At 50.3% G+C, this 25611-nt stretch overlaps 1 long non-coding RNA gene and 1 pseudogene across 2 annotated transcripts; one reads left to right on the top strand and one right to left on the bottom strand.

The window, feature by feature from the left end:
- The first annotated feature begins 499 nt into the window (after positions 1 to 499).
- LOC123586763 lies at positions 500 to 2177 on the top strand. Of its 2 annotated transcripts, none has more exons than XR_006706934.1 (3): positions 500 to 608; positions 1180 to 1292; positions 1762 to 2177. It is a non-coding gene; the product is annotated as an uncharacterized LOC123586763 (long non-coding RNA). The 2 variants fall into 2 exon arrangements; XR_006706933.1 differs by having other exon boundaries at positions 511 to 612.
- Positions 2178 to 21455: 19278 nt separating this feature from the next.
- Positions 21456 to 23648, bottom strand: LOC123586610 (annotated as a pseudogene).
- Positions 23649 to 25611: the final 1963 nt, after the last annotated feature.

Raw genomic sequence — 25611 nt, 5'->3', positions numbered from 1 at the left:
GAAGGGAAGCTCTCTCCTAGGGGAGACAGAGCCTTTACGGCTCAGCTGCTGTCATGGTCAGCGGCATAGCGGAACCAGTTCTCCACAGACGGATGGATCCCAAGGAAGAAGAGAGAAGCCATTTTTCAGATGGTTGACCCACATATCCCAGTCACGTTCCCCAAACTCACTAGTTAAGGGATGTCACTTCTCCCCCCTTGGGAAGGAGTAATTGAGGGGGCAGCGAGAACTGAGGGGGCAGTAAGGGGGCAACAGGGGGTACTCTGTTAAGTCTTTATCCCTGAGTATAGTGGGCTCTTCTAAAATGGCTCTCCAAGATCCCTAGGTTAAACCTGGAGTTTAACCCCTCGCCTGGAGTAGGGGGCTGGACCCAGTGACCGGTGTCTAACAGAAGTGACTAGATGTCATTTCCATGGTTAGGTTACACATGATTGTGACTTCAGTCTTACTCTCTCCACTTCTCACTTGATCATCAGTGGAGCCGGCTGCCATGTTATGAGCGGTTTGTGGAGAGGTGATGTACCATTGGCAACCTCGCCCAATGGCCGGCAAGAAGCTGAGTCTCTCATTCTGACAGCCTCGGGGATCTGAAATCTATCAACAACCATGTGAGTGAGTTTGGAAGTAGACCCACCCTGGGTGAGACTGGAACTGGCAGGATGTGTGGGTCAGCCATCTGAAAAATGGCTTCTCTCTTCTTCCTTGTGATCTGTCTGTGGAGAACCAGTTATCTCTCCTCGAGAGAGACTCCTCCTCCTTCACCCTTCCTCCTCTTCCCTTCTTATTTATGGTCTCATTGTGTTTCATGTAGATCAGAGGTTTGCAATTTTCGTTATTGAGCTAAGGTGTACTATTTACAAAGAAAGTAATCATGGGTCCAGCTGCTCTTTGAAACTCAGGTCCCCTCTTCTCTTCCACACAATGCCTCCTGGGCCACAGGTGACCTCTGAGGCACCTCCATGGAATGCATAGACTCTGTAGAACTTAGTTTGAAAAACGGTGACCAGGACTTAGTCAACGGTGTCATTATTGGTCTTTCTGATTAGACTATTGTCCCCCAATCCATCTTCTCCCTTCCTGGGTGGTATGTTCCTGAAAAAAACAATTTGGCCCTTCTTAAAAACTGCCAAGACATCCCTGCTGCCATAATATAAGAGCTCACCTCCTTCATATTTACAGTCAAGGTGTTTCACCATCTAATCCAAACTGACCTGGCCACTCCAACCTGGAGAGAAGGGGAGGGAACCATGATGAATGTGGACACCAGTTGAGACACTTGTGAAAACACCCAGGTACTTACTGAAGTCTTGTTCTAGCGGGTGGTTGTGGTCCTCATGATGTGGTTTGAAGTGCTGGGGTCCAGAGCCAATGGTCAAGAAAGAATTCTTGAGACACGTCCGGTGCAAAAAGGTGGTTTTATTAAAGCACAGGGGCCAGGACCCATGAGCAGAAAGAGCCGCCCTGAGATTGTGAGTCACCATTGATTATACACTTTGGTGGGGGGGGGGGTGCTGGGAGAGGTAAAGACAACATTTCCAAAAGGGTTTTCATGTAGAGAAGACTGACAGCATCTTGGAGGCTTAGCTATCATCAAGCGAAGGTTGTTTTTCCCTCTACCAAAGCGTTAACATTAAGATTAGGAGTTCCTGGAGGAGAGTCATTCTCTGCCTGTCTCCAGTATTTGTCAATGGGCTGCAGGTTATATAAGCAAATTTAATTTTATCTACATTTCCTTTTGCCTTCGTTCTTCACATCATTAAGGAGGTCTTGAGGGCGAGCTCTAATCCCATATGACCGTGTCCTCAGAAGAGGAGCTTAGGACACAGACACAGAGGGAAGGCCGTGTGAGGACACAGGGAGAAGATGGCATCCGCAAGCCAAGGAGAGAGCCCTTGGATCAAAGCAAGCCTACCGATGCCTTGATCTCAGACTTCCAGCTTCCAAAGTCGTGAGGAAATAAACGTCTGTGACATAAGTCCACTCAGTCTGTGGTGCTTTGGTATGGCGGCCCGAGGAAACTCATACATTGGTGTCCACCCCCAAAGAGCTGTTGTGTGCTTTAAAGGAGATAATGTGTGTAGAAGAACATTCGCCCAAATTGTCCACAAAAATTCAATGAGTGCCTGCTACATATTGCTGTATCTGATGCACAAAAATACAAATGCAATGTTGGTGAATATTGCAATTATTAAGAAGAGACAAATTGGCAGGTGGATTTTGTCATATCTTTTTTTCTTAAAATTTGTTTAATGTTTATTCATTTTTGAGAGAGAGAGAAAGAGAGAGGGAGTAGGGAAGGGGCACAGACAGAGGGAGACACAAAATCTGAAGCAGGCTCCAGGCTCTGAGCTGTCAGCACAGCTTAACCGACTGAGCCACTCGGGTGCCCTCTTTTTTTTTTTTTTTCTTTCCAAAATGGCAATTGCAGTGTCTCATTGTTGGCCTGATTCATAAAGGAGCAGGGGGATGATATGGTTTCATGCATAATTATAGGGCTCTCTTCCCTCTGTTACCTCATAGCCTTACTCCTCCCTCAAGAGGCCATAAATCTCGCTCAGCATGAGGTCATCTGGCTGGAGTGAAGTCCCCAAAGATCTTTCTGAAAACCTGATGCTAAATAACCGATGACACAGTGGCCAGCAAGTCCTCCATGATACAGATCTGTTCCTTCCAGGTTTCCAGTGTGAGTCACACACTGGATTTCTTTACCCTGAGCTTGATGCCTGGCCTGGGCAGGGTGCTCCAAGGCCTGGGAGAAGGGACCCTTTGTGGTAGCACTAGCCCAGGGTTGGAAGTTTCTCTAAGGACCCATTCTGTGCTTGGGCCGTGTCGCTCCACGACAGGGGCATTGGGCCCCCCTAGAGACAGACATGGCCACCTATTCTAATCAGTGAAAAAAAAAAAAGACCCTCCGGTCCCAAGACTGATGATGCGTGCCCCCTAGACGAGCCATCTGAATTCACTCTCTTACACATCAATTCAAACAAATCGAATTCAGTGCCTATGAGGTGCTGGACACAGTGCTGGCATTGGAGTATAAAAATGAATTAGACAGACTTTGCCCTTGAGGACCTCACTGTCTAGTGGGTAAGATGCACACACACAAACAATGATGATGCACCCTGACAAGAGTTATAAAAGAGGTAGACATAAAGTGCGGTAGGAACACAAAAGAAGTGTGTGTGTGTGTGTGTGTGTGTGTGTGTGTGTGTGTGGTGTGTGTGTCTGTCAGTTAAAGCTACAGATATTTCGAAGACACCATTGATTGCAAGTGCTTCTCTGATTTACTAATGGCTTTTGGGTACACAATCAGAAATGCCGCCACATTAAATGGCTAACATTGATTGTAAGATGCTGCTGAAATGTTAACCCTGTGAAAAGAATCCCATTTGAACTCCTTCTCTGCTGGAGCCAGGATTCCTGCACCTGGGTGGGGACTCCAGACGTCTGTTCTCAGCATGGGGTGAGCAGAATTCACTTAGGGGCCCAGTTTGGAGCTTAGAGAGATCCAAAGGCAGGAGGGATCCTCTGGGCAGGCCCTGAAACGTAACCAGCCAATGCTGGAGAGAGACAAAGGTGGAGGAAACAATGACCCCAGCGCTCGTTCCAAGAATACAGCGCATGGTTGTAAGAAGTCCTTTGACAATATGCATATGTGTGTGATCTCCAAAAAAGCCGCTCAGACTGCCAACTGCCCTCCAAGGAGACTGTGACTGAGTCAGTTGTGATGCTTGGGCTTTGCAAGGGTGGGAGCCAAACTGCCGTGATAAACAGAGGACAGGCTGGACCAGCCACCAGCAGGCCTTCTTGCCAACCCACCCCTTTTCTTTAAATCGGTGCTGAATGGATACCTAAAGGACATCCCTTTGAGGGAGGTGAGCTGATTCGCCTGCCCAGAGGCCCTACTCTCTCTCTCTCTCCAGCTCTGGCTGAAAGGCAGCATTCCAAAGCAATGGCTGAAGGAGGCAGCTGGATGAAGTCTCAACCCAGAGGCTGGGCTCTGGGTAGAAAGAAAGTGGGGAAAAGTGGAGGCCAGTTGAGAATGGAGGGGGAGGGGCCCTGGAGCTGTTCCCCAGGCTCTCGAGCCTGCGGCAGGCTTTACGGGGCACCAGCCAGCACATCCCTGGGCTTGGAAGGAGGAGCTGTTCAGGGTGCTGAGGTTATTTAGACCACATCCATCTTCCGGTATGTGGGCTTTGCGGTTCCTTTATCCCCAGCTCGTAGACCGTCTTTTCTTCTCCCACCCCTTCTCCCTCTCTAAGTTACCACCTTTACCACGTGTGTGTGTGCATGTGCATATGTGTGCGTGTGTGTGTGTGTGTGTGTGTGTGTGTGTGTGTGTGTGTGTAGGAACTGGGGATCAGGGGTGGAGAAGGAAGCTAAATATAGACCAGAAAGCTCACCCTGGTTCCCAGCATCCTGGAGACGGCTCTGAGTGGCACTGAGGGTCTTGGCTGATGGAGAGAACTTGACCATTGTAGCCAAGAGCACGCAGTGTCTTGTATCTGCATCTTCACTCTGGAGCTGACCTTGTGGACCTTGGACAAGTTAAGCTCTGCAATTTCAGTCTCCTGGTCTTAATATCTATCTGTCTTGCGGGATTCTTGAAAGAATTAAATGAGATCATGCATTGTAGAGAGCAGTAAATGCTTAGTGAATAGTAGCTATCATTGTTGTCTTGTTATAATAATTATATTAATATATTCACACTGTGACTCATCATTGGCCTTTTGGCTCACATCAAATCCTAAAATAACTACCCTGAGAAGTTAAAGGGCCCAAGATTCCACGGATTTCCAATCAAAACAGTCTCTTCACTGCAACCTGAGGTAAAGGGAAAAGGCTGAGGAGCCTCTGTTTTCTCGTTGAAAGATCTTGGGTAATTCATTTTTGACTTCTCTGGGGTCAGTTTCGCATGTAACAAATAGGGACGGAGGTTTTCAGCCCGGGGAGTTTTGCTTGAAACAGAATAACTCATCCTAGAGGGTGGGGGTGTATACTGTGACCCCTTTCTCAGTAAGGGATAGTTTGATGAGCGTACCTTATCACATAGGATTTCCACCTTGCTTCTCCTATCAAGGTCTGTTTCCTGGTGCCTATGACTGTTTTACAGTAGGTCCACTATGGCTATTTATTGAGTAGATACATGAGATTAACCTATACATCCACATCCCCATCCATTCGACGCGGCCCAGACAACATTCCTTAGCATGTGGATGCTTCCTGCGTCTGGCACCCTGCTCGGCCCCCCAGCCACTGCTCATGTTGAGTTTTTTCCCCTCCTGTGGAAACCAGGTTTTGCCAGCCTGGTTCCTCTAGACTGGGGGGAGGGTACAAACACGGGAGAATGGACAGAGAGAGGCAGAATCTCAAAGACATGGGCAGAGAAGGGGAACAGACTCTCGCTTAAAGTGGAAAGGAAACACAAAGCAGGCAGGCGAGCTAAACTGGTGTCTGTAACAAAGACTGGGAGAGGAGAGTGGAGCGGGAGGGGGGACGGGGTGTGAAGAGGGACAACCAGCTGCTAAGGCTGGCATTAGACATCATGCTCGTGTGTGTGTGTGTGTGTGTGTGTGCGCATGTATGGTGGGAAAGAAGGAGAGAGGGGTCAACAGTGACAGGTTCCAGAGCAGTCCCAGAGTATAAGAGAATGGGGTCGGGTGAGGTGGAAAGGAGTTTGGGAAGCGTCCCTGTGAATTACGCATTGCACTCCTTCTGTGTTCTTCTAGATACTGGGGCAAAGAACACAATTCCCTCTTCATTATATTGCTTGCTGGACCACGGTCCTTCCAATCTAATGGCACAAGCCACACGGGCCTCAGGATTTATTAGCCTCATACAAATGATGAGAACTCACCACATGCCAGGAGTTGGGTGAGGATTCAGGGATGCAGAAAAAAAATCATGAAACAGTCAAGCCCTTGAGGAGCGCACAACCTAGAGGGAACACCGGATTGTATACGTGCGCGCACACACACACACGCACACACACACACAGGTTCAAATGCTATGGTGGAGAATTGCACAAAGTGCTATGTGGAGGGAGGTGCTAATCAAGGAGGGCTTCACAGAGGAGGAGGCGTTTGAGCCAGGCTTTGACGGAGAAGTTTACTACAGGGGGAAAGGGTCCAACTCCCTGTAGAGTTCACAGCTTAAAAAGAGACATAAATATGTATCTGTGTATATAAATGTTAATATCATACGTAATACAGAATATGCTCCAACGAGCATATGAATAAGGTACGTTGGGAACACAGAGGAAGGGGGGTCTGAATCTGCCTCTGAGAGTCAAGGAGAATTCACAGGGGGGATGATCCTTAATCTGGGTTTTGAGGGCTTCATAGGAGTCTTCCAGGCGAAGCTTAGAAGGACAGGCATCAGAGCCTGGGCGGAAGGAGCGTCGTGTGCAAAGACTTGGCAGTCCCCGTCCCCCCATCCTGTGGATGGGCTGCATGGTGCTCCTGTAACTCATCCTGGCCTCCCCATGTTAACCGTCTGGATGAGAGCAGCCCAGCATCGATTGTCACGAAAAGCGAGTTCTTGGCGATGGCCTCATCGAATTCCTCTTTGGTAATGAACAACGTCACGTAGCGCAGTTACCTTTCCAGGAGAGTAATACCACCTGAATTTGGTTCTGCACATCCACCCAGATAAAAGCTCAATTATCTTTCAAAGAAAGGGGGTACTGAGGGCAGCTCTGAAATCCCGAAGCCTCCTCCAACTGGCGAGGGCAGGGGGACTGTGAGAAGGAGCCTAGCTATGGCCTCGATCTGGTGCCACCACTTTCAAGCATTACCTAATATGTTTTTATGTTTCTCTGGTTTCAGACACCTCTCTCCCGATTGCTCAGATAACTGCCATTGTAAGAATCTAGAGGAGCCAGAGGAGGCCGGGCTGGGTCAAAGAAGGTCTCTTAGGGAAGACGGAACTTGAGGTTGGCCCTGTAGCAAGGGGCGCATTTGGATTCATTGGTCAGGGAGGGGCAGGTGACTGACCTTGACTCAGCCTTGCTTTGGTCAATGGAGAAATGAGCGAAATGGGCAATGTGGACGTTGTCGTGAGACTTCAGGAGGGTTTCTGAGAATTAAATGAGACAATATGCCCCTGTTTTAGGCTGGGAGGTAGACAGTACCGGCCTGACTTTATAGTCGAGCGGGTCGAGGCCTGCCACATAGTAGGTGCTCAGTAAACAGTAGCAGACGTAGTCACCTTCACCATTGTCCTCCTTAACCCCGGGCGTGTGGATGGATAAGATACAGAGCACAGATCTAAGAGGTTTCTGACCGCTCTGTTCTCGGCTTTCCCCAGTCCCTAGAGTAGCACCTGCACGTGGAAGGCAGTCAGCAGAGATTTGCTCAGTTAGTGGAATCCTAGCTCTTCCACTTACCCCTTCTGTGACTTTGGGCAAGCTGCTTTATGCCTGTGTGTCTCAGGTTCCTCATCTGCACAATGGGGATAATACCAAGACCCGCGTCATGAAATTGTTGAGAACAGAGTAGTACCTAAGTGCTCAATAAATGCTCCCTGTTTTTATTACTCCTCGGCAGTGGTACAGAGTATCTAATGGGAAATCCTTACGTCTTCTCTGTTACATGTTTATGGATTGGGGGGTGGTTTCCCATCCACTGGCTGTTACAGCACCTTCTCTCTGAAGACTACGGCCTGAGAGCGGTATGTTGACCTCTTGCCAGGAAAAGAGAGATCTGCGTTGGGAAGGCTGGTGGTCTGGGCAGAGCATGGGCAGTGCGTGTAATGGTTAGGGACACTGGTTACGGGTGCTGTGAAAGTTGGCTGTGCCAATTGCTGTGTGGCCTTTGGCAAGGTACTTGACTCCTCTGAGCCTCAATCCTGCAGCTTCAAAACTGGGATTGCTAATGCCTTCATTTTACAACCTTGACATACATTGACTCACGAAATCGTGGGAGCATAGGACCTGTGCTAAGCCCACTTTTGAATGAATGGCTTGCCCTCTGTAAGGTCCCCAGAGGCCAGCAGTCACTGACAGAGGTGATTTCATTGTACCATTGGCAGGGGAAAGTGGTAGTGACCCGCAGTTACCATCACACAGAGATTTGGGAGCTGCAGGTACAAGGTTGTTGGAGGAGCCCCCTTTAGGATTCTTGCCTCACCTCTCTCCACGTCGCTTTCCAGCTGGACTTGTTTTCTGCCAAGACTTTTTTTAAGTTGTGCCTCCATAGAATAGAGGCTGACAAGATCTCCCGACAAGAAACAAACGATCCTGCTTGCATGCCACACAAGGATACATTCAGGCCTTGGATGTGTGGCAAGGATATGGTTGGCTTTGGCAGAGGAGGCCCTGACTGGGGACAGGTGAGGTGAAATCACTACCCACTGACTTCAGCAATTCACTCCACCCAGCGTTCATCGGGCACTCCTCCGATGTGAGCGGCACTGGGGTTGTACAGACTAAGATGTGGTTGCCGCTCTCAAGGAGTCACGGTCTCGTGGGCGAGAGGCGCAGATGCAACTCAAAGCCCTGAAGAACATAGCATGTGAAGGACGTTGAGCAGGAGGAGTTCCCTGAGTGACCATCAAGGTCAAGGAGGCGGGGGCTCTTCCTCTTCTTGGGAAGGGCGTTTCACCTTTCCCCCCACCGATCCCCCCCTCCAGGGAGCTCCCAGCTTTACTTCATGGATCACTGCATTTCTGGTTTCCAGAGTTTCAGCCGTCAATAGGCTCAGGGGTTCCCCGGGTGGCTCAATCAGTTAAGTGTCCGATTTCGGCTTAGGTCATGATCTCTCAGTGCAGGGGTTCGAGTCCCACATTGAGCTCTGCATTGACAGTGGGGAGACTGCTTGGGATCCGCTCTCCCTCCCTCTGCCCACTCCTCTGCTCTCAAAATAAATAAATAAACTTAAGAAAAAGATACAGGCTCATACATTCAGTGAACATTTATGAGGCCCTTGATTGGGCAGGCACATGGCAGGTGGGCCAAGAGTGGGCAGGCCCTAGGAGACAGAGAGATGCTGGAGAAGGATGTTGTACTCACCCAAGGGGAGTGGACGAAGACCTCAACCAGGAAGACGATGCTGCCAATGGCGATGAGGGAGGGATTCAAGAGATCTGAGGGGGCAGAATCCATAGGCGCTGCTGATAGATTTGTGTAGTGAGGGAGAAGGGGCTGAGACTGCGTTCAGGCTGGGCTGTCTGTGGTTGATGTTCAGTGCCCGTTAGTGCAGGAGAATGGCTTCCCAGTGGGTAGGCACTGTTTCCACAGGGAGGCCTGGGTACCACCAGTAAAACCTGCCTTTAGAACGGCTGTGCTGATTTTAGGTGGCACGCTAATATGGAATTAACTAACCTGAAAACACAAAGTGGGGAAGGTCGCGTTTTTCCCCCCTTCGTTCCTTCTCGTAACAGTATGGAGAAAGTTTCGGTTTGGAGTTAGTTAGGTGTAACGCTTTTCTGACTCTTCCTAATCTTCTTGAGCAAAGAGTGAGGAAGACGGCAGGCCAAGAGCTCTAAGCAGGCAATGGTGTTTGGTTGGAATTCAGCAACGATGTTTTTGTTTTCATTGTACTCGTTTGTTGTTCTTACTTTTTACGTACGGCATATACTTTCCATTTTTCTATAGTAAGTTCTCTTTGCCAATAAACTTACTTAAATTCAAAAAGTGAGTCAGTTTGAAGAAAAAACCCATTTAGCAGATATAGCAAAACATGTACAAGTGTTATTTGGATCAGAAGTGGAGGAAACACATCCCTACTCTCCCCTCCTCTGTATGCTGTGGTAGAGGGTCACTAGAGGTAAAAGGTCAAAGGACAAGAAGCATGGAGTACGGTATTAATAATAGCACTAGGCACCAAAGGCAGATTATCCCAACCTTAGCCCAAGGGGTTAGATGAACAACTGTTCCTAGCATATTTGGCCTCATTTTAGAAATTCTCATTTTCTTTTTCATTCACATAAGCTAATATTTCCATGTCCTCAGACTTATTTGGAGAGAGCAACTTATTCACACCAATTTCCAAGTAAAGAAGAGAAGGAGGGCAGGATTAGTGGACAGGAATGGACAGCTCATCATGATTTATCGTGACATGGGGATTGAGCTTGCTTGTATAATATTTTTCCTCCTGAAAAGCAATTTTACATATCATACTGTATCATCCAAGTCTCTCAGCCATTGTGTTTGTTACTGAGGAGATGAGTAGAAATGACTGATAATGGGTACATGACTTATAGTCCACAACAGCAAAGACACCAGGGGTCAGGCATGGTGAATATCACATGCTGTATTAATATCTCATTCCAGAAGCATCCCTATGAGGTGGGGACTATTGCTATTACTATCATCATCATCTCTAATTTAGGGATGAGGAAATGATTTCATGTAACTTGGTCAAGGTCAAGGTCAAGATCACAGATAGAGGCCAGTCAAGATCCAGGATTTGAACCCAGGAAGTCTGGTGGAAGGCCCACGCACCGAACAACTCTGCTATCCCGGGTGGCAGTTGGGACTTTGACTTGTGTCCTATATTCTGTGGCTATACACATTTACTGAGCATCTACTTTGTGTCAGAACTCTGCTCGGCATGAGCGCTAGAAAGATAGCTAAGACTCAGCCCTTGCCACTGAGACCTCAGAATCTGGTCGGGAGGCAGAGAGACACAGACAACTCACATGACGAAGGCAGAAACAACATCAGTGAAGGCACAAAGGAGAGATGGATCGCTCTGGGAAGGTCTCACTGTGCGGGGGTGGCTGGAGTTAACCTTTGGTACGGAGTTGCCTGGTGGATGGACGTGGAAAGTGGTGGTACGTGGAGAGCATCCCCAGGCAGTAGAAGCCACAGGTGCAAACGGCTGTAAACCCAGATGCTATGTTTGGAACCCTGTGATGGGGTCTGGCAGGGCCACGCCCGTGGGCGTCAGGGGAAAGTGGCAATTGAGACTTCAGAGGTAAGTGGGTTGTGTTCACAACATCTGGTAAAACAGAAACATTCCCCAAATCCATCCCTGGCTAGGTCACAGTTGGTGAGATCTCCATGCACATATATTGAGAAAGCATTATGGAACGTTCTAGCAAAATGCAGACCAGCGAACACAGCCTCAAGGCTGCCGGTGGAAACCTGCAAGCCAGGAAACAGAGTCACAGCCCTTGAAACCTCTTTGACTCCACCTGAAATCAGTTCCAAAAAGAGCCCCTCTTCTGCATTGCTTCCCTAGAGAGAGACCTGTGACATTTGTCATTTTTCCATCCCCCTGATGAGATCGTCGCGTTTAATTTCCACTTTCCCTGCATTCACTCTTTGAAGAGAGTTAGTGCCAAAAAACCCAGATGCAGCCGTCCAATTATGCTGAATGCGGGGAGAAAATTACCATCAGAACGACCCGCCAGTGAAGCCCCGTGTTTACTCAATTCTACGGCCCTGCAATATTCATCTTTGGAAATCATATTCACATCAATTCCTAGTCATTTTGAATCGAGTGATGAGCACGGCGCTTGGTATGCAGAGACACGGAATTCCAAATTATTCTTAGCTGTCCGTGACGACAGTCGACACCACTCACTCAGCCCTGACGGAGCATTGATGGAGCACTGAGTGTGCAACGCACTTCGCTAAGGGCCGGGAGAAGGCGGGGGTACCGAGATGCATTAGGCGTACCGCCAGATCAAGGAGCCTAAAAGGACTGGTAGGGGAGAGAAAAACTCTAAATATCCGCAGCACAAGCAGACGGTGCTGAGGACCTTAGGAGAGGCAGAGAACATGGCTTTGCCATTTAGAGAAAGACGATTATTTCCAGCTCAGGGAATCGTGAAGTCTTTGTGAACGATTCCACCTGAACTGAGCCTCTCTGTCATTTGCTCAGCAAATATATCCTCGCTATGGGGACACGAACACGGGTGCTAGGGACTCACAAGGAATGCAGAATAAGGCAGACCAGGCTGCCCTCATGGAGTTGTTGTTTACTAAGTGGGAGGGGGCCAGATAACAGATACAAAGGAAACGGGTAATGAACAGGAAAACTGGGATGAAATGAGTACTAAAGGGAAGTCAAACAGGTCGACACAGTCAATCACGCACGATGCCTAGGGCGGTTCGGTCTACTTTAAGTTACGTGATCAGCACAGGCCTGAAGAGAGAGGCAGCCTTGCAAGGGTTTGGAGGAACAGGCTTTGAGACAGAGGGAATTCTACGTGCAAAGGCCCTGAGGCAGGACTGAGTGTTGGGTGTGTAGCAGGTGTGGAGAGAAGGGACGTGGAAGGGCCTGAGGATGGGCAGATAAGCGGGCTAGGCAAGGGGTGTGGATTTTCCTACAAGTGCCATAGGAAACCACGGGAGGGTTTCGCCAGCGGAGGGGTGACTTAGTCACGTGGAGATGAGATGGGGCTCATTATAGTCAGTGGGGCTGGGGGGGAGTGGGGGTTGGCAGCACCATCGTATTTGGGAACCTATGAAGAGCCTATTGTACAGAAACATACCGGGGGCCGTACCAAGCCCAGATCAAGGAGACCCTTGAATAAGTGCAGTCTGGCCTTTGCCCCCGGGAACCGTAAGCATAAATGAATCTATTCTTTAGCTTCCGGAGGTCTCTGAGGCAAACAGCCACCTGCAAGTTACTTCGTCTCTGTAAGCGTGTCCACTGCGGAACCGTTCGGTAGTCCCAGGGCTTTTCATTCCCCGGCCTTCTCATTTTCCCCCAAACCAGCGAGAGACGCCGTGGACTTACACCAGGAGCCCAGAGAGCATGTGTCAGCGGGAGCCTCCCCGTCCTTCCCCGGGAGCCCTGGGCACGTGCTTCTTGTCCCCTTCCCCTCCCCGCTGCCACGCACACACGCGAGCCCACACTCACAAACATATTGTGGTACCATGTTCTAGGGGCCCTACACTTCCTGAGAAGAGTCAGGACTACATGGACGGCAAAGTCCAGATGCACGTAGCCTGTCTTCTCCCTGGGAAGCTCTGTCGGTTTCCTTGCTGGAAAGTGGGCGGATCCCGGTTCCCTCTGGCTAATCACGTGGCTTCCCTCTGCTCTTTGGAGACAGAGGCTCTTTATATTTCCCTTTTACACGCCGCCTTGTGGAGCGGAGGCCGTGTTTGCTCTGTGATAGAATGTGAGGTTGACTTCTGTCGCAGACACCAATGTATTCGTGGCTCAAGCAAGAGACGGGCTCCGCTCAGGTGTTAGCAGTTCAAGGCTGACGTGGCGCGGGGGTGCGGGCTGCTTCCCTCTCACGGCTCTGTCAGCCCTGGGCTGTTCCCGTCCACTTGCAGCCATGCTCACACTCAGGGGTGGCATCCAGGAAGGGACGGAAGGAGCAGGGCCACGACACCTCCCTTTAAAGTCCTACCCTGGAAGTGGTTAGGACATTACTTCCTGTGCCACTGGCCATCTTGCTTCCTATTGGCCGGCACCTGGTCACGTGGCCACACGCTGCCAGGAGGCTGGGAAACGTAGCCCTACCGGGGAAGGAAAGGAGAATGGCGTTGGGGGCTGGTTGGCGATGGTGCGAGCACCTAGAACGGGGTCTGACACATCGTTAAGTTTTCAAAATTCATTTATGGAATGAATAGCTAAATGCCTTATAATATATTGTTCTCAGTCCCTCCCGCTGACTGTGAACTTGAAGGCAGGTATCTCTGCCACCCCAATGCCTAATCCAGTACTTAGTACATAGTAGGTGCTCGGTAAGTGCATACTGAATAAATGCATGAACGAATGCCCAAGATGCAGTATTTTATTCACTCTGCACATCCCTCCTCCTCCTCCTCCTTCTTCTTCTTTTAGTTTATTTATTTGAGATACAGAGAGAGTGAGCAGGCGAGGAGCAGAGAGAGAGGAAGAGAGAGAATGCCAAGCAGGCTCCACGTTCTCAGCACAGAGCCCGACGTGGGGGTCCATCTTACAAACCGCGAGATCACGACTTGAGCTGAAACCAAGAGTCGGATGCTTAACCGATGGAGCCACCCAGGGGGCCCTGCCCATCCCTTCAGGATCTCTGTCCTACCACCAATGAACACTTCAAGACTGGGGCCATCGACCTGGACTCTTCTTGGCCCCTTGTCCTCGTGACCACCTTCTCTTCAATTGTGGCTTCAGCTCAATCAGCCTGGATGGAGCCCTCTCTGTGGAGAGCGCTAGCTCAGCATGACATTTACAAACATGAGTGAGACACTGGGTTTGGTTTCATTTCAGCCTTTGGGGCTTGGATAGTCCTTGCACCCCATCTGCATCCCCCTCAGGGATTTCTGCATCCAAAGTGGTGTGGCAGGGTCTCATGGTGGAAAGTGCCCAGGCTTCGGAGTGGTTGCTTCCCGTCCATACAGGCTGTATCACGGATGCAGCTTGGACCCGGGGTTTTGGTGCCAATAGCACGTGATGATTAAGGGCATGAGCTTTGGAATTAGACGGATGTGAGTTCAAATCCCAGCTCTGGTGATGAAAATATTCTAAACGTAATTGTGGTTGCATAACTCTGTGAATATATTTAAAAACCATTAAATTGTACATTTACGTAGATGAATTATAAGGTGTTTGAGTTACATCTCAATAAGGCTGTTACCCAGAAAGATCAGCTCTGCTTTGTTTTAGTTGCGACCTCATTATGTCCCTCTGCATTTTGGTTTTGGCCTGTCTAAAAGGGGGGGGGGGATCAAATAATTACCTCCTAAGATTGCTGTAAGGGTTTCAATGGATGTGCTTGCAAAGTTTTCAGCACAGTGCCTGACACGTGGTAATAAAGTTCCTTTATCATTAATGTAACGCTTACATTCTGGAACCAACTCTGCTGCTTGCTAGCTTTTTGGGGCTTTGGGAAGTTTCCTCATATTCCCTGGGCCTCAGTTTTCCCACTTGTAAAGCGAGACGGCATCATGTTCCTCACGTATATACTGCAGGATCTAAGCAAAAGTGTTGGCTCAGTTCACAGGACCGTGCCCTCAACAAACCACATAGGCTGTATCTCTCAGGGGTGGAATTTCTCCAGAGGCTTCTATCTTATGGTGTGGCCAAAGTTTCATCCCATGAGGCATCATAATTTTTTTTAATGTTTTGTTTTATTTTTGAGAGACAGAGTGTGAGCGGGGGAGGAGCAGAGAGAGAGGGAGACCCAGAATCCGAAGCAGGCTCTGGGCTCCGAGCTGTCAGCACAGAGCCCCACGCAGGGCTCGAACTCACGAACTGTGAGATCATGACCTGAGCCGAAGTTGGACACTTAATGGACTGAGCCACCCAGGCGCCCCACCTCCCATGAGGCATTAAGTCCCCTGTACCTCACAGGTGTGCACGTGTGAACGTGAACCCCGAGTGGGTGGAGCCTCAGAGCACCAGACGGGCGGCCGGAGGCCTGTGGCACGGATAGGAGGGAACTGCATTTGGAAAATGTCTTCAGGGAAAGACATCGGACCCCCTTCTCTGCAGTTAGTTTTTCTGCAAGATGTTGGCTCCCATGGTAGCCCTGAACTCTTAAGTTTTTTGTTTCCTAAGTGCCACGACCCTGGTGTTGTCATCCTCTGCCTTCTATTTGGTCCTCCTATCAAGCCCTCCCCGGGGCTTCAAAATTGGCAGTCGCCTCCAGGGGAAAAGCAAGAGAGTATCAGGCCTACCGTGGGTGTGTCCCGTCGTGACCTCTCACCTTCCAGGTGCCTCTCCTCTGCCAGCGTCATTCAGAGTGGTCTTGAACCAATGGCATTGGCATCATGGGCGAACTTGTTAGAAAAGCCAAGGCGTGAGCCCGAGCCTGACCTACTGAGTCAGAATCTCTGGAGACAAAGCGCAGGAAACAGACCTTACGTGTTCTCTTATGTATCTTCACCCGCGAGCCGTCGCACCGGGCTTTCAAACAATTGTTTTGGTATTTTTAAAAAAAAATTTTTTTTACATTTATTTATTTTTGAGAGGCAGAGAGAGACAGAGCATGAGCAGGGGAGGGGCAGAGAGAGACGGAGACACAGAATCCGAAGCAGGCTGCAGGCTCCGAGCTGTCAGCACAGAGCCCGACGCGGGGCTCAAACCCACAAACTGTGAGATCATGACCTGAGCCAAAGTCGGACATTTAACCGACTGAGCCACCCAGGCGCCCGTTTTGGTATTTTTATCCAGGTTTCACAGCCGTTCCCTGAAGGAGTGTCGGCGTTGACACCAGCTACTCTAGCATAGCTAGTGATGGATGTCTATAAGGTTCCTTTCAAGTGTCACCTCTGTTAGTTCTCCAGAATTCAAGACGGTTTTGCTCCAGCAAGTTTTTACCTGAAATAACGCTCAGTACTTGAGTAAGTGCTCAGGAGGCGTTGGCTGAATACGCAAAACTCCACGATGTAGGTTTCCTTCTTCCCATTGTACAGATGAGTAAATGGAGACTCAAATGATTAAATGACTTGCCTAACATCACTCAGACAGTCGGTTACCGAACTGGTGTTTGTACCCAAGATTCCAATGCCCACACTGTCCCCATGGTAATGCAGTGGCCCTGGACATGTGAGGGGGCTGGGCACTAAGGGAGGGCCCAGCCGTGCCGAGGGGAGGAGCAAGAAAAACATCCAGGGCCGCCCTGGGTAGTTCGGGGGCTTAAGTGGCCAACTTCGGCTCAGGTCATGATCTCACGGTTTGTGAGTTCGAGCCCCGCGTCGGGCTCTGTGCTGTCAGTGCGGGGCCCGCTTTGGATCCTCTGTCCCCCCCTCTCTCTGTCCCTTCCCCCGCTCGTGCATGGGCTCTCTCTCAAAAATAAATAAATATGAAGAAACTATTAAAAAAAGGAAGAGCATCCAACAAGACAACTTTGCCGACATGGGGGCTGGCCTAACACGGGCACTGCCCCCTGAGTCAGGATGGGGTGTTGTTGGAAGCACCATCACAGAAGCGAGTCCTGACTTGTCCAGTTGGGTGTGTGGCACGGGTCTGAGCTCCACCCAGAGAAGAGACGATTCATTTCAGGCCTTCTTTGTGAGGTTTTGTCCTCTGCTGCTTGAGGGCTCGGGTCCCACAGCAGGGATTATGGAAAATTCCTCCTGTATGGAAGGAACGAGCAGGAACCATAGGAGAGGAGGAATCTGCAGCCCAGACAGAAGCTGCCTGGGTGTAGCAGGGCGACACTTGGTGGGGACTGGCTCAGTAGGGTGTCCCCTACCCAGGAAATGGGTAGCCTGGTCCCGTTTCCTTTCCCCAGAATGGCCCGGAGCTTGCTGGGGTGGGAAATCCTTTTGGTTTCTGTGGATCTAGGAAAGTGCGTCACTGGAGTGGAGGTTCCCCGGGGAGGGGAGGAGCCTTTTCCTGAAGGAAGGCTTTTCAATGCCCTCTTGCTTTGTCCCCTGTCTCCATGGAAATGGTGAAGAGGTCCAAACAAGAAGTCACTTCCTTGGGGAAGGGAGGGCAGCCTGGAGGTGGAGAGCCTCCTACCCTCAGAGTCTGGGCTCCAAGCCACAGCGTGTCTGCAAGGTGCCATGTTACTGGGTCCCCCTGGGTGAGGGTGGTCACTAGGAGAGCGAGCTGTGACCTCGCTGAGCCCCCAGAAGGTCAACGGGGACAGTCTAAGCATAAGACTCAGAATGTCTGGGTTGGAAGAGGCTTTGGAGACCATCTGGGACCCAGGAGTGATGTGACTCACCCAAGGCCACACCGTAAACTCTGTACTAGGACTAAAATCACATCTGATTGCTCATTCCTGCTCTAGAAGGAGTCTTTTTCCTTTCTTTTTTTTATTATTTATTTTTGAGAGAGTGTGCGCACGAGAGAGAGAGAGAGAGAGAGGAGAGGCAGAGAGAGGGAGAGAGAGAATCCCACGCAGGCTCTACCCTGTCAGCATAGAGCCCGACGAGGGGCTCAAACCCACGGACCGTGAGCTCATGACCTGAGCCAAAATCAAGAGTCAGATGCTTACCCATCTGAGCCACCCAGGCACCCCTGGAATGAGCCTTTTCCATCATAGTGACTATGCAAATTGTGGTCTTACATTTATTGAATGTTTACCACGTGCCGGGCACAGTGCCGAGTCCTTTCTGTCCGTCATCTCGGTGACTTCTCACGACAACCCTTAAAGGTACGATCGCCCCCAGTTTACAGCAATGTGAGCTACTCCAGCTGTGAGTGTGTGGATCAAGGTCACACGGTTGCTAGGTAGCCACGCTGGTACCTAAACCCGGGACATCCGACAGTAGACCCTGGACTGAAACCTGCATCCTCTTCCTGCACGTTTCTGGGTCTGCTACTTCCTCTCATGGCCCCACTCCCAGCCCTCCCGTCTGAGCCCAGGGGGGCTTCTAACGTACGTGCCAAATGTCTGTCGGCTTCTGATGCCTAAGTGCACGTCGGGTGCTATTCGTCGTAGAACATGACAGCAAAGAAGAAGCTTTAGGCCTTTCTTGAAAAAGCTGTCTAGATTAATAAAGCAATTCTTTTCTGATCGCCAAAATAATATCACAGGTCTTTGCAGAACACCGAGAAACTAGGAATAAGTAAAAAAGAAAGTAGAAAATCACACTCGTATGTTTTCCAGCTTTTTCTCCTGGAAATTGTTCATGTCCTTGTTCATTTACCCATGGATGATCTTAATGATCGTGTTATCGGTTTGCTCAAGGACAGCATCCTTTATATTCATAATGGTGGCAGACATCTTTTTTTTCTCTCCCAATTTGTTGTGTGTTATTACATTTTAAAAAGCGTTTTTGGAGGTTAGAAGAGGCTGCTTAGATTTTTCTAAACATTTGTTTTCAATGTTTATTTTTGAGAGACAGAGAGAAACAGAGCATGAGCAGGGGAGGGGCAGAGAGAGAGGGAGACACAGAATCCTAAGCAGGCTCCAGGATCTGAGCTGTCAGCACAGAGCCCCACACGGGGCTCGAACCCACAAACTGTGAGATCATGACCTGAATTGAAGCTCCTGCTAAGATTTTTTAAAGTGTTTAAGTATTTAAAAAGTATTTTAAATGTTTATTTACTTTTGAGAGAGAGAGAGCAGGGAGGGGCAGAGAGAGAGAGAGAGAGGAGACAGCACAGAGCCCGACGCAGGACTTGAACTCATGAAACTGTGAGATCGTGACCTGAGCTGAGACCAAGAGTCAAACGCTTAGCCGACTGAGCCACCCAGGCGCCCCACTGCCTAGATTTTAAGGGACCGGTTTTGCCCTGCAGAAACCCTCTCGTGGTCCGGAGCTGCCCAGCTGGCGTGGCGCACAGACAGGCCTTGACCTTGGCTGCAGGAGGGTTTGCCTGTGGCTGTCAAGGCTCTTCTTGAGCAGCTTGAGCTAGAATAAAGCAGTTCTGCCCTCAAAGGCCCCAGTGTGCCAAAGCCATTGATTTTCCTTTCCTGGGAAAAGCAGGCCTCTGCTCTGGCGGCTGAGAGCCAGGGCTCAGAACCGGGGAGGTTCACGGTCGCCGTCGGAGCGTGTTGTGTAGCCCCTACCTCTCCATGCACACGACTCTGTTCAGCTTCCACTGGCTGGAGTGCTGACGTCACCATCGTGAGTACAGTGTGTGTGGCCGCAGGACCACCAGCTGCCGAAAGGCGTCCTGGTTGCATCGCTGTTCACAAAAGTGCCTTCTGTGCCCAGCTGACGATGTGGTATTAGGTCACTCTGCGGATGGGAAGGTGAGGCTCAGGAGGACAGGAGGCAGGGCTGGGACTAGACTCTGAGTTCGGGTGAACTCAGTGATGGGGACATGATCCAGGGCCGGGGAAGTCACGGTGGGGGGTGCGGGGGGCGGTGTCAGAGACCTCAAGGGATGAGGACAGAGGAGGAGCCATCTCTGAGGGTACCCAGGCTGGAGCCACAGACCCCACCTGCCTGGCTCATTTTCTAATCTGTTCTGCTCGCCCTCTGTTTTCTAGGGCCACCCTTCTCCCAATCCCGGCTATAAAAACAATGGGGCACACACAGGGCAATGTAGGGGAATGGGAACACACACACACACACACACACACACACACACACACACACACCCTGTGTGTTTACCCATGAAACCCCAGAAAGCAGTCTCCTTAAAGTTAGGAACATGACATATCCATGATGCTTGTCACTACTAGACAATGGGCACAAGGCATCGTAGATGCAATTACAAAGAAGGAAGAAGTGAACAGGAACAAAGAGTACTCTACTCAACGACATCCAGGTTATTCAGTTAGAAAACATCGCCAACAATAGAATTCAGTTACATGTTGCGGTAACAGAGTATCTCTCAATGTAATAGAAGAAATATAACGAAACAAAGGAGTCCATTACAATAGCTGCAAACAGATCTCACGCATCATAGTTATCAAGTTATGCGTACGATGTATATGAATAAAATTTGAAGATATTATTAAGGAGTAGACACAAACATGTGAATAAATGAAAAGACGCCCCCATAAGAGGAAGACCCACACTAGTATATGCCAACTGTCTCTAAATTAATCTCTAAGTTTAACATAATTCCAATTAAAAATAGGATTCCCCGCCCTCCCCCCGGAATTAAATATGCTGATATTCTATGGGAAAAGACAAAGATGAGAATAGTCAAATTCTGAATAATGAAAGGTGGTCTAGGTCTGAAAGATATTAAACTACCTTATAAAGCTAAAATAAATGAAGCAGTTTGGTAAATGGTATGTGAGTAGAACACAGACCAATGAAACCGTGTGAAACAGCCAGAAATATATCCAAATATACGCAGAAATTTAGTTTGTGATTAAGAGGACATTTCAGATCAGTGGGAGAAAAGGAGGTGATTTAATAAGCGGTGTTAGGTTTAGACAAGTGGTAGCCGTCTAAAACAAAGTTCAGGTCCATTCTTAAGTTACTTCTACCGAGATAAACTCCAGGTGGAGAAAATATCTACATTTTTTAAAACCCCACTGTAAAAGTATTTTTAAAAAGACGTGGGAGATTTTATTTAAATAGTATCCAAATGGGGAAGGACTTTGTGTGTGTGTGTGCTTGAGTTTTACAATTTATTAAATAGGAAAGCTGTCCATTTGAACAGAAGAGAGGAAATTTATTAAAAAAAAAAAAACATCTAGAGAAAAGTGGCCAAAAAGGGGTATGGTGCCCCCCCTACATTGGAAAGCAGCTGGAAAAGCACCCTGGGAGACCTCGTGCTGACCCAGGAAGCCTGCGCACACACTCTAAATCCCTGAATTCCAAACTTGATTGTAGGAGATGCCACTTGCAACATGCATCAAAACCCTCCAGCCAAAGCAGCTTTTCAAGTCTGAAGGCCCACGGATGCCTTGAGATAGTCGCACACAGTGGCCGCCCGTGTGACCTGGGACCCCGCCGAACGACAGCAGCGCCCCCACTCGGGGCGTCCAGGCTCAGGTCTCCAACTGTACGAGCCGCCCCGGACCCCGAGGCCCCAGGAGTGGACTCTGAGCCAGCCGGGGCACCAAATGAGGTCAAGGAGGTACTAGGGCCTTGGCAGGCGAGCACGGAGCTGCGGCTCACCTACTGCCTCTCCTTACGGAATCAAGGATGATCGACTGAACTTACCTTACGATTAACATTCTGGAATGACGACGGAAAACACTACGGAACGGTCGTGTTCATGTTTAGTAACTTCAAAACACCACCGGCTTTCACAGAAACGTCTTCTGAAGGAGCACTAGTCCGTCAAGTAGCAGGAGCTCACCAGGAAGGGGCGCATAGAAACCGGGTGCAGCTCTCACACGCGGGGGGCTCCTCACTGCCCCTGGCTGCCAGCGCTGTTTAGGTCATGAAATCAGCGGCACGATCAAAACTTTCGCTACGGCCGAGGACCCCGTACTTAAAGACACAAGGGCATTTTCAAGCCCAGCGAGCGGCGGCGGCCGGGCGGAAGCAGGGCTGCGACCTGCAGGCACCTCAAGGCTCTCAAGGCTCCTCTTCCTCATCTTGCATTTCGGAAATTTTGTCTACGGATTGAAGGATTTCGGCAACACGATTCAACGCTTCAGCTCCACAAACCAGCTGCCTGATGGAGGAGTGGGCGTTGTTCCTGCGGACGCGAAGGTTCCGCGAGGCCACGTGGGTGTTCTGCCTCGCCCCCTGCAGGCGCGGCGCCCTGGCCCGACCGCAACGCCGCCTTCTCACGCTTGAAGTTCGAGACCTAGGCCTGCAGCGAGCTTCTGTCCCGCTTCGGTTTCAGGATGGGACCTTCCGCCCTTACGGCCCGTTTTGTCATCGGCGCCAGGTGCTGCTGCCCCTGCTGGACCACTGACTCCAGATCTCGGCCGTCACTTTCCGCCTTTATCGTTTTCGCTTCCGGCTTCCGCTCCAGCGTCCTCCCCATTTCTGCCTGAGTTTCGGAGAAGCTCTGGACCTCAGGCGGCTTTCCTCTCGGCCTAGGATTTTCAGCTTTCAGCGCTTCGTGGCGTATCTGCAGCGTCCGCGGGCGCCTGTCCCCCAGAGACTCTCCGGGAGCCGCGAAGTGTGCGCTGGGGCTCCCCGCCGGAGAGAGAGGCAGGCGCGGGAGTCAGGGTCGCTCAGCACCCACGGGGGCAGAGTCTTGGGACCCACCAGCTCCCACGGGGTGGAGGAGGAGGAGCCGTACGTGCTCCACACTGGACGGCGAGTAGGCCCCGATCCACCCCTCATCCTCGTCCTAGTCCTCGTCCAGAAGGTCACCAGCCCCTGTAGGGTCCTCGAAAAACAGCTGCTGATATTCCAGGCCGTACCCCACGGTCGGGGGGTTGGGGAGCTGCGGCCCAGTCCCGGCAGGTGCCTTGCGGGTTCCTTTGAATAAATCCTGTTGTTGGCGGTGTCTTCTCCCGACAGGCCCGGGTTCTGGGTTTTCAGAAACTCTGAAGGAGAACGGATCGGCCTCTGCAAGATCTTCAAGCTGATCGATCTCCAAAATGTGCCTCCTGGGCTCCTGGCGGGCCTTGCTTAGTGCATCTCCCCCTTTCCGTAGCCAAAATCTGGAGCCCGTCCCGGCGGGTCGGGGGCGGCCCCGGGGCCCGGCGTGCTCGGCTGCTCACCGTCCGGAGTATGACGAGGCCCCCGGCTCGTGACATCTGGGGGGGACGCCAGGGCAGCGCGCGTAACCGGTCGTTGCGGGCCCGGCCCTCCCTAACCCGGCCGCGGGGGCTCCGCCCGAGTTCCCCGCCCCTGTCGCCCGCCGCCCGGCCCAGGACTTTGTCTTTTTAAACCTGACACAAAAGTTCAGACTCCACATAAGAAAAGAAGCTTGGCATAAATCGTTTCATGAAATCAAACATTTCTAGGGGCGCCAGGTGGCTCAGTCAGTTAAGTGCTCTGGTCATGATCTCACGTTTCATAGGTTCGAGCCCTGCCTCGGGCTCTGCGCTGGCAGTGGGGAGTCTGCTTGGGACTCTCTCTCTCCCTCTCTCTCTGCCCCTGCCCCACTCACTCTCGCTCTCTGAAAAATAAACAAAGACTAGCAACTCAAAAGAGAAGAGAAAGGCATGAACAGAGTTCTGAGTTCAGAGAAAACTAAGTAACAGTGGCCTTTAAACATATGGAGGGTGCTCACCCTCACCGTTGGGGGGAAAAACACCACAAATTACAACTTCTGTGACAGATCATGTTCACCTGTTAAACTGGGCAAAATAAAGACGTCTGCGAACCTGCCGTTAAGGGGAGATACCAGCACTCGCCATCACTGGTGTTGGAAGGCACAGCCTCTTGGCAAAGCCATTTAGTGAGCTCTCTCAAAAAGGAAAATGCACTAACCCCTGACCAGGGACACCACTGCTCGGCATTCATCCCGCACATGCATTCACGCCTTTGCTCAGGGACGTGTGCATAAGGACATTATGGGTAGTAAAAGATCAGATATAACTTACATATGTATCTACAGAGGACAGGTTAAATGAGATGCCAGGCACTCTTACAGTGAAACACTCTGTGGCCTTTAAAAGCAACGCGACGGCTCTATGATGACATGTGACAAGCTCCTAAATGTACAAATTGTTATCGTCTCTGGCTGGGGCTTCCACACTCAGGGACAGAGACTCAGGGAGAGGAGCAGGAATTTGATTTTACTATACATACTTCTGGAGCATTTAACTTACAAAAATTTTTTTAATGTCTATTTATTTTTGAGAGAGACAGAGCGTGAGCAGGGGAGGGGCAGAGAGAGAGAAGACACAGAATCCAAAGCAGGCTCCAGGCTCTGAGGTGTCAGCACAGAGCCTGATGTGGGACTAGAACTCATGAGTCGTGAGATCATGACCTGAGCTGAAGTTGGATACTTAACTGACTGAGCCACCCAGGTGCCCCTGGCATATTTAACTTTTTAAAATCATGGACGTATGTTCTTTTTTATTTCTTTTTTAATTTTTTTAACTTTTTTTTATTGTTAAGAGACAGGGAGAGACAGAGCATGAGCAGGGGAGAGGCAGAGAGAGGGGGAGACACAGAATCCGAAGCAGGCTCCAGGCTCCGATCTGTCAGCACAGAGCCCGACGCGGGGCTCGAACTCACAAACCTGATGATGACCTGAGCCGAAGTCAGACGCTCAACCGACTGAGCCACCCAGGTGCCCCGGACGTATGTTCCTTTTTAAAACTATATTTAAATCATTGAAAAGAGAGAAAGTCTGAGAGCAGAGTTGGGCTCAAGATATACTATCTGTGTGGTGATGGGTAAGTTGTTTTAACGTCTCTGGGCTCTTTCGCTTTATGGGTAATACACTCGTGGTCTATTTGAATTCCTAGACCCTGGCCTCTTAGACACTCCCAGTAAAGCATATACAGGGCAGTGCTGTGATTAGAACCCAGGTCGGTTGGGCTACGTTCATTCTTCCATTTCATTCCTTTGTCCATTCAACAAATTCCTGTGATTTTTTTTTTTTTAACGTACTTGACAGAGACAATTGAAATGTTTGCTATGGGCCAGGCATGGTTCTAGACGCTTTACGGTTACTGACTTATTTAATCTGCACTACAACCCCCTATGGCAGTTACCGTTACTGTCTTACTCTACAGATAGGGAAACTGAGGCACAGAGAAGTGAAGTAACTTGCCCCAGCCCTGTGTCTGGTAGGTGGCTCAGTGAATGCCATCATTGCCAGGCAGGCTGCAGAGCCTGAGCTCTTTCTACAGCATGCCATGGAGTGTGGGGCATGGGGTCCCCAGGTCAGTGTGGAGGTACTCATAGCACTAGGAGGGGCTGTGAGGTGATGAGCCTGGAATCTTCTTCCCCTCTTGAACACCTGCTCATGGAACAGCCTGACCCATCCAGCCCCTCCACCTCTTTGAGTAGGGCTGGGGAAGAGAGCGGAAGAGGCTTTCTGGTGTCCAGAAAACATGAGTTCCCACAAGCCAAGTGGATGCCCGGAAAGTACCAGAGCTTGAGCTGTCTTGCAAGGGCCAGGGAACCCCAGAGACAAGCAGCTGAGGGGGGCGATGAGGGGCCAGGGGTCAAAGCAGGTCTCCCCAAGGACGGAACCATGGTCAGGCGTTGTGGAAATGACCACCACCACGGGCAGCTGTATGTTCAGGACGGGAGCTCTGGGAACGATCTGGGTTCCTCGTATCTACTGGGGAGATGTGGGCACATAGATGGCAAACAGGGCCACGGGAGTGGCTGAGCCTACCAGGGAGAGCGTGTGGTAGGGTGACAAGAGCCCCCAGGAGCATCACCATTTGAGAAACAGGCAGACGAAGACGGTTCACAAAGATTTGAAAAGGATGGTCAGAAGGATGGGAAGAGAACGGGAGGAGAGGGTGTGACCCTCT

This window comes from Leopardus geoffroyi, chromosome C3, assembly GCF_018350155.1.
Source record: "Leopardus geoffroyi isolate Oge1 chromosome C3, O.geoffroyi_Oge1_pat1.0, whole genome shotgun sequence".
Classification (NCBI taxonomy): domain Eukaryota; kingdom Metazoa; phylum Chordata; class Mammalia; order Carnivora; family Felidae; genus Leopardus; species Leopardus geoffroyi.
Note: the sequence above shows the minus strand (reverse complement) of the source record. Positions and strands in the feature narration are given on the sequence as shown.